We start from the raw sequence: 10,000 nt of genomic DNA, 5'->3' as shown, positions 1-10,000 counted from the left end.
TAAAGATAGGCGACATGACTATGTCTTTTTCAACTCTTAGTTTCTGGCGGAGCCAAAAAAGTCCGGACTATGGTCATCTAATGTTAAAGATAGGATTTTTTTTTTTTTAAAGTGCTCGGCCAATGACCATGTCCACCAAAAGGCTCGCATTGAAGGTAGACACGACCATGTCCACAACGGGACTTAGTCTCTAGCAGCAAAAACATGGAGGTCACCAAGGACACAAACGGCACACTGCTGCTGAAAACAGAGCCTCCAAACCCCGCGAGGGCAACAGGCTTCAAGTGCACTGAAAGTCAGCGACACAAATGGCACACTGTTGCCCAAAACAGAGCCTCCAAACCCCGTGAAGGCAAGAGACTTAAAGTGCATTAAAAATAAAAAAATGTAAGGGACCCACACTGCCTACTCAAGCCCAAAACAGAGCCTCCAGCCCGGCCTGATCTGGCGCCAGGCGCGGGAGGGCAGCATACTTCCATCAGCATGGAAGTCCAGGACTGTAAGGGGACCCACCGCCTCCCCAAGCCGAAAACAGAGCCTCCAGCCCGACCTGATCTGGCGCCAGGCACGGGAGGGCAACAGACAGACTTCCAGGGAAGTGGAAGCTGCCAGGGGTGAATGGGAACTCTGCCCGGGGTGCAGAGCCTCCCACATGGCTTGACTTATTATTTTTACTTAAATATTTTTTTGATCAAAAGACCATGCCCTTAGTAATATGCACTTACCCCCCCAGTGTATCTGTTATCTAATAGCATTATGAGAGCAAGTCACTACTTCATGCCGACCTCCTGGAACTGCCGCTCGGCCACCCAGACCCACTTTGTCCACTAAGGTTTTTTGTGGCTATGGTAATGTATTATTATTATGTGTTTATTTAGCAGACACCTTTATCCAAGGCGACTTACAGAGACTAGGGTGTGTGAACTTTGCATCAGCTGCAGAGTCACTTACAATTACATCTCACCCGAAAGACGGAGCACAAGGAGGTTAAGTGACTTGCTCAGGGTCACACAGTGAGTCAGTGGCTAAGGTGGGATTTGAACCGGGGACCTCCTGGTTACAAGCCCTTTTCTTTAACCACTGGACCACACAGCCTCCAATGTAGCACTATTCTGACTCTAGTCAATTCTATTCTAACTATGGTCATTTAGCTCAATGGTGACTCTGGTCATGTAGCTCAATGGTGACTCTGGTCATGTAGCTCAATGGTGACTCTGGTCATGTAGCTCAATTTTGACTATGGTCAGGGCGGCAGTGTGGAGTAGTGGTTAGGTCTCGGGACTCTTGACTAGAAGGTCGTGGGTTCAATCCCAGGTGGGGGACATTGCTGCTGTACCCTTGAGCAAGGTACTTTACCTAGATTGCTCCAGTAAAAATCCAACTGTATAAATGGGTAATTGTATGTAGAAAAATAATATAATTGTATGTAAAAATAATGTGATATCTTGTAACAATTGTAAGTCGTCCTGGATAAGGGTGTCTGCTAAGAAATACAGTGGCTCTCAAAAGTATTCACCCCCCTTGGACTTTTCCACATTTCATTGTGTTACAACATGGAATCAAAATGGATTTAATTGGGAGTTTTTGCCACTGATCAACACAAGAAAAGTCCATAATGTCAAAGTGAAAAATAAAATCTACAACTTGTTCTAAATTAATTACAAATATAAAACAGAAAATAATTGATTGCATAAGTATTCACCCCCTTTGCTATGACACACCTAAATAAGCTCTGGTGCAACCAATTGTCTTTAGAAGTCACATAATTAGTTGAATGGAGTCCACCTGTGTGCAATTAAGGTGTTTCACATGATTTCAGGTTAAATACACCTGTCTCTGGGAGGTCCCACAGTTGGTTAGTACATTTCCTAACAAAAACTACATCATGAAGATGAAGGAACATTCAAAGCAAATCCGGAATAAGGTTCTTCAAAATCACCAATCAGGGGTAGGATATAAGAACATTTCCAAGGCATTGAATATCCTCTCAGAGCACAGTAAAGTCCATTATTAAGAAATGGAGAGAATATGGCACAACTGTGAATCTGTCTAGAACAGGCCGTCCTCAAAAACGGAGTATCCGGGCGTATAGGGCACTAGTCAGGGAGGCCACCAAGAGGCCTATGGCAACTCTAAAGGAGTTACAGTGTTCCACGGCTGAGCTGGGAGACACTGTGCATATGGCAACAATAGCCCGGGTGCTTCACAAAACTGGCCTTTATGGGAGAGTGGCAAAAAGAAAGCCATTGTTGAAAAAAACTCGCATCAAATCTCGGCTAGAGTTTCCCAGAAGGCATGTGGGAGACTCTGAGACCAAGTGGAAGAAGATTCTATGGTCTGATGAGACCAAAATAGAGCTTTTTGGCCTCAACGCTAAGCGCTATGTTTGCCACTGATCAACACAAGAAAAGTCCATAATGTCAAAGTGAAAAATAAAATCTACAAATTGTTCTAAATTAATTACAAATATAAAACAGAAAATAATTGATTGCATAAGTATTCACCCCCTTTGCTATGACACACCTAAATAAGCTCTGGTGCAACCAATTGTCTTTAGAAGTCACATAATTAGTTGAATGGAGTCCACCTGTGTGCAATTAAGGTGTTTCACATGATTTCAGGTTAAATACACCTGTCTCTGGGAGGTCCCACAGTTGGTTAGTACATTTCCTAACAAAAACTACATGATGAAGATGAAGGAACATTCAAAGCAAATCCGGAATAAGGTTCTTCAAAAGCACCAATCAGGGGTAGGATATAAGAACATTTCCAAGGCATTGAATATCCTCTCAGAGCACAGTAAAGTCCATTATTAAGAAATGGAGAGAATATGGCACAACTGTGAATCTGTCTAGAACAGGCCGTCCTCAAAAACGGAGTATCCGGGCATATAGGGCACTAGTCAGGGAGGCCACCAAGAGGCCTATGGCAACTCTAAAGGAGTTACAGTGTTCCACGGCTGAGCTGGGAGACACTGTGCATATGGCAACAATAGCCCGGGTGCTTCACAAAACTGGCCTTTATGGGAGAGTGGCAAAAAGAAAAAAACTCGCATCAAATCTCGGCTAGAGATTCCCAGAAGGCATGTGGGAGACTCTGAGACCAAGTGGAAGAAGATTCTATGGTCTGATGAGACCAAAATAGAGCTTTTTGGCCTCAACGCTAAGCGCTATGTTTGCCACTGATCAACACAAGAAAAGTCCATAATGTCAAAGTGAAAAATAAAATCTACAAATTGTTCTAAATTAATTACAAATATAAAACAGAAAATAATTGATTGCATAAGTAATCACCCCCTTTGCTATGACACACCTAAATAAGCTCTGGTGCAACCAGTTGTCTTTAGAAGTCACATAATTAGTCGAATGGAGTCCACCTGTGTGCAATTAAGGTGTTTCACATGATTTCAGGTTAAATACACCTGTCTCTGGGAGGTCCCACAGTTGGTTAGTACATTTCCTAACAAAAACTACATCATGAAGATGAAGGAACATTCAAAGCAAATCCGGAATAAGGTTCTTCAAAAGCACCAATCAGGGGTAGGATATAAGAACATTTCCAAGGCATTGAATATCCTCTCAGAGCACAGTAAAGTCCATTATTAAGAAATGGAGAGAATATGGCACAACTGTGAATCTGTCTAGAACAGGCCGTCCTCAAAAACGGAGTATCCGGGCGTATAGGGCACTAGTCAGGGAGGCCACCAAGAGGCCTATGGCAACTCTGAAGGAGTTACAGTGTTCCACGGCTGAGCTGGGAGACACTGTGCATATGGCAATAATAGCCCGGGTGCTTCACAAAACTGGCCTTTATGGGAGAGTGGCAAAAAGAAAGCCATTGTTGAAAAAAACTCGCATCAAATCTCGGCTAGAGTTTCCCAGAAGGCATGTGGGAGACTCTGAGACCAAGTGGAAGAAGATTCTATGGTCTGATGAGACCAAAATAGAGCTTTTTGGCCTCAACGCTAAGCGCTATGTTTGCCACTGATCAACACAAGAAAAGTCCATAATGTCAAAGTGAAAAATAAAATCTACAAATTGTTCTAAATTAATTACAAATATAAAACAGAAAATAATTGATTGCATAAGTATTCACCCCCTTTGCTATGACACACCTAAATAAGCTCTGGTGCAACCAATTGTCTTTAGAAGTCACATAATTAGTTGAATGGAGTCCACCTGTGTGCAATTAAGGTGTTTCACATGATTTCAGGTTAAATACACCTGTCTCTGGGAGGTCCCACAGTTGGTTAGTACATTTCCTAACAAAAACTACATCATGAAGATGAAGGAACATTCAAAGCAAATCCGGAATAAGGTTCTTCAAAAGCACCAATCAGGGGTAGGATATAAGAACATTTCCAAGGCATTGAATATCCTCTCAGAGCACAGTAAAGTCCATTATTAAGAAATGGAGAGAATATGGCACAACTGTGAATCTGTCTAGAACAGGCCGTCCTCAAAAACGGAGTATCCGGGCGTATAGGGCACTAGTCAGGGAGGCCACCAAGAGGCCTATGGCAACTCTAAAGGAGTTACAGTGTTCCACGGCTGAGCTGGGAGACACTGTGCATATGGCAACAATAGCCCGGGTGCTTCACAAAACTGGCCTTTATGGGAGAGTGGCAAAAAGAAAGCCATTGTTGAAAAAAACTCGCATCAAATCTCGGCTAGAGTTTCCCAGAAGGCAGGTGGGAGACTCTGAGACCAAGTGGAAGAAGATTCTATGGTCTGATGAGACCAAAATAGAGCTTTTTGTCCTCAACGCTAAGCGCTATGTTTGCCACTGATCAACACAAGAAAAGTCCATAATGTCAAAGTGAAAAATAAAATCTACAAATTGTTCTAAATTAATTACAAATATAAAACAGAAAATAATTGATTGCATAAGTATTCACCCCCTTTGCTATGACACACCTAAATAAGCTCTGGTGCAACCAATTGTCTTTAGAAGTCACATAATTAGTTGAATGGAGTCCACCTGTGTGCAATTGAGGTGTTTCACATGATTTCAGGTTAAATAGACCTGTCTCTGGGAGGTCCCACAGTTGGTTAGTACATTTCCTAACAAAAACTACATGATGAAGATGAAGGAACATTCAAAGCAAATCCGGAATAAGGTTCTTCAAAAGCACCAATCAGGGGTAGGATATAAGAACATTTCCAAGGCATTGAATATCCTCTCAGAGCACAGTAAAGTCCATTATTAAGAAATGGAGAGAATATGGCACAACTGTGAATCTGTCTAGAACAGGCCGTCCTCAAAAACGGAGTATCCGGGCGTATAGGGCACTAGTCAGGGAGGCCACCAAGAGGCCTATGGCAACTCTAAAGGAGTTACAGTGTTCCACGGCTGAGCTGGGAGACACTGTGCATATGGCAACAATAGCCCGGGTGCTTCACAAAACTGGCCTTTATGGGAGAGTGGCAAAAAGAAAGCCATTGTTGAAAAGAACTCGCATCAAATCTCGGCTAGAGTTTCCCAGAAGACATGTGGGAGACTCTGAGACCAAGTGGAAGAAGATTCTATGGTCTGATGAGACCAAAATAGAGCTTTTTGGCCTCAACGCTAAGCGTTATGTTTGCCACTGATCAACACAAGAAAAGTCCATAATGTCAAAGTGAAAAATAAAATCTACAAATTGTTCTAAATTAATTACAAATATAAAACAGAAAATAATTGATTGCATAAGTATTCATCCCCTTTGCTATGACACACCTAAATAAGCTCTGGTGCAACCAGTTGTCTTTAGAAGTCACATAATTAGTTTAATGGAGTCCACCTGTGTGCAATTAAGGTGTTTCACATGATTTCAGGTTAAATACACCTGTCTCTGGGAGGTCCCACAGTTGGTTAGTACATTTCCTAACAAAAACTACATCATGAAGATGAAGGAACATTCAAAGCAAATCCGGAATAAGGTTCTTCAAAAGCACCAATCGGGTAGGATATAAGAACATTTCCAAGGCATTGAATATCCTCTCAGACCACAGTAAAGTCCATTATTAAGAAATGGAGAGAATATGGCACAACTGTGAATCTGTCTAGAACAGGCCGTCCTCAAAAACGGAGTATCCGGGCGTATAGGGCACTAGTCAGGGAGGCCACCAAGAGGCCTATGGCAACTCTAAAGGAGTTACAGCGTTCCACGGCTGAGCTGGGAGACACTGTGCATATGGCAACAATAGCCCGGGTGCTTCACAAAACTGGCCTTTCTGGGAAAGTGGCAAAAAGAAAGCCATTGTTGAAAAAAACTCGCATCAAATCTCGGCTAGAGTTTCCCAGAAGGCATGTGGGAGACTCTGAGACCAAGTGGAAGAAGATTCTATGGTCTGATGAGACCAAAATAGAGCTTTTTGGCCTCAACGCTAAGCGCTATGTTTGCCACTGATCAACACAAGAAAAGTCCATAATGTCAAAGTGAAAAATAAAATCTACAAATTGTTCTAAATTAATTACAAATCTAAAACAGAAAATAATTGATTGCATAAGTATTCACCCCCTTTGCTATGACACACCTAAATAAGCTCTGGTGCAACCAATTGTCTTTAGAAGTCACATAATTAGTTGAATGGAGTCCACCTGTGTGCAATTAAGGTGTTTCACATGATTTCAGGTTAAATACACCTGTCTCTGGGAGGTCCCACAGTTGTTTAGTACATTTCCTAACAAAAACTACATCATGAAGATGAAGGAACATTCAAAGCAAATCCGGAATAAGGTTCTTCAAAAGCACCAATCAGGGGTAGGATATAAGAACATTTCCAAGGCATTGAATATCATCTCAGAGCACAGTAAAGTCCATTATTAAGAAATGGAGAGAATATGGCACAACTGTGAATCTGTCTAGAACAGGCCGTCCTCAAAAACGGAGTATCCGGGCGTATAGGGCACTAGTCAGGGAGGCCACCAAGAGGCCTATGGCAACTCTAAAGGAGTTACAGTGTTCCACGGCTGAGCTGGAGACACTGTGCATATGGCAACAATAGCCCGGGTGCTTCACAAAACTGGCCTTTATGGGAGAGTGGCAAAAAGAAAGCCATTGTTAAAAAAAACTCGCATCAAATCTCGGCTAGAGTTTCCCAGAAGGCATGTGGGAGACTCTGAGACCAAGTGAAGAAGATTCTATGGTCTGATGAGACCAAAATAGAGCTTTTTGGCCTCAACGCTAAGCGCTATGTTTGCCACTGATCAACACAAGAAAAGTCCATAATGTCAAAGTGAAAAATAAAATCTACAAATTGTTCTAAATTAATTACAAATATAAAACAGAAAATAATTGATTGCATAAGTATTCACCCCCTTTGCTATGACACACCTAAATAAGCTCTGGTGCAACCAGTTGTCTTTAGAAGTCACATAATTAGTTGAATGGAGTCCACCTGTGTGCAATTAAGGTGTTTCACATGATTTCAGGTTAAATACACCTGTCTCTGGGAGGTCCCACAGTTGGTTAGTACATTTCCTAACAAAAACTACATCATGAAGATGAAGGAACATTCAAAGCAAATCCGGAATAAGGTTCTTCAAAAGCACCAATCAGGGGGTAGGATATAAGAACATTTCCAAGGCATTGAATATCCTCTCAGAGCACAGTAAAGTCCATTATTAAGAAATGGAGAGAATATGGCACAACTGTGAATCTGTCTAGAACAGGCCGTCCTCAAAAACGGAGTATCCGGGCGTATAGGGCACTAGTCAGGGAGGCCACCAAGAGGCCTATGGCAACTCTAAAGGAGTTACAGTGTTCCACGGCTGAGCTGGGAGACACTGTGCATATGGCAACAATAGCCCGGGTGCTTCACAAAACTGGCCTTTATGGGAGAGTGGCAAAAAGAAAGCCATTGTTGAAAAGAACTCGCATCAAATCTCGGCTAGAGTTTCCCAGAAGACATGTGGGAGACTCTGAGACCAAGTGGAAGAAGATTCTATGGTCTGATGAGACCAAAATAGAGCTTTTTGGCCTCAACGCTAAGCGTTATGTTTGCCACTGATCAACACAAGAAAAGTCCATAATGTCAAAGTGAAAAATAAAATCTACAAATTGTTCTAAATTAATTACAAATATAAAACAGAAAATAATTGATTGCATAAGTATTCATCCCCTTTGCTATGACACACCTAAATAAGCTCTGGTGCAACCAGTTGTCTTTAGAAGTCACATAATTAGTTTAATGGAGTCCACCTGTGTGCAATTAAGGTGTTTCACATGATTTCAGGTTAAATACACCTGTCTCTGGGAGGTCCCACAGTTGGTTAGTACATTTCCTAACAAAAACTACATCATGAAGATGAAGGAAAATTCAAAGCAAATCCGGAATAAGGTTCTTCAAAAGCACCAATCGGGTAGGATATAAGAACATTTCCAAGGCATTGAATATCCTCTCAGACCACAGTAAAGTCCATTATTAAGAAATGGAGAGAATATGGCACAACTGTGAATCTGTCTAGAACAGGCCGTCCTCAAAAACGGAGTATCCGGGCGTATAGGGCACTAGTCACGGAGGCCACCAAGAGGCCTATGGCAACTCTAAAGGAGTTACAGCGTTCCACGGCTGAGCTGGGAGACACTGTGCATATGGCAACAATAGCCCGGGTGCTTCACAAAACTGGCCTTTCTGGGAAAGTGGCAAAAAGAAAGCCATTGTTGAAAAAAACTCGCATCAAATCTCGGCTAGAGTTTCCCAGAAGGCATGTGGGAGACTCTGAGACCAAGTGGAAGAAGATTCTATGGTCTGATGAGACCAAAATAGAGCTTTTTGGCCTCAACGCTAAGCGCTATGTTTGCCACTGATCAACACAAGAAAAGTCCATAATGTCAAAGTGAAAAATAAAATCTACAAATTGTTCTAAATTAATTACAAATCTAAAACAGAAAATAATTGATTGCATAAGTATTCACCCCCTTTGCTATGACACACCTAAATAAGCTCTGGTGCAACCAATTGTCTTTAGAAGTCACATAATTAGTTGAATGGAGTCCACCTGTGTGCAATTAAGGTGTTTCACATGATTTCAGGTTAAATACACCTGTCTCTGGGAGGTCCCACAGTTGTTTAGTACATTTCCTAACAAAAACTACATCATGAAGATGAAGGAACATTCAAAGCAAATCCGGAATAAGGTTCTTCAAAAGCACCAATCAGGGGTAGGATATAAGAACATTTCCAAGGCATTGAATATCATCTCAGAGCACAGTAAAGTCCATTATTAAGAAATGGAGAGAATATGGCACAACTGTGAATCTGTCTAGAACAGGCCGTCCTCAAAAACGGAGTATCCGGGCGTATAGGGCACTAGTCAGGGAGGCCACCAAGAGGCCTATGGCAACTCTAAAGGAGTTACAGTGTTCCACGGCTGAGCTGGGAGACACTGTGCATATGGCAACAATAGCCCGGGTGCTTCACAAAACTGGCCTTTATGGGAGAGTGGCAAAAAGAAAGCCATTGTTGAAAAAAACTCGCATCAAATCTCGGCTAGAGTTTCCCAGAAGGCATGTGGGAGACTCTGAGACCAAGTGGAAGAAGATTCTATGGTCTGATGAGACCAAAATAGAGCTTTTTGGCCTCAAAGCTAAGCGCTATGTTTGCCACTGATCAACACAAGAAAAGTCCATAATGTCAAAGTGAAAAATAAAATCTACAAATTGTTCTAAATTAATTACAAATATAAAACAGAAAATAATTGATTGCATAAGTATTCACCCCCTTTGCTATGACACACCTAAATAAGCTCTGGTGCAACCAATTGTCTTTAGAAGTCACATAATTAGTTGAATGGAGTCCACCTGTGTGCAATTAAGGTGTTTCACATGATTTCAGGTTAAATACACCTGTCTCTGGGAGGTCCCACAGTTGGTTAGTACATTTCCTAACAAAAACTACATCATGAAGATGAAGGAACATTCAAAGCAAATCCGGAATAAGGTTCTTCAAAAGCACCAATCAGGGGTAGGATATAAGAACATTTCCAAGGCATTGAATATCCTCTCACAGCACAG

The sequence above is a fragment of the Acipenser ruthenus genome, unplaced genomic scaffold, assembly GCF_902713425.1.
Source record: "Acipenser ruthenus unplaced genomic scaffold, fAciRut3.2 maternal haplotype, whole genome shotgun sequence".
Lineage (NCBI taxonomy): Eukaryota > Metazoa > Chordata > Actinopteri > Acipenseriformes > Acipenseridae > Acipenser > Acipenser ruthenus.
Note: the sequence above shows the minus strand (reverse complement) of the source record.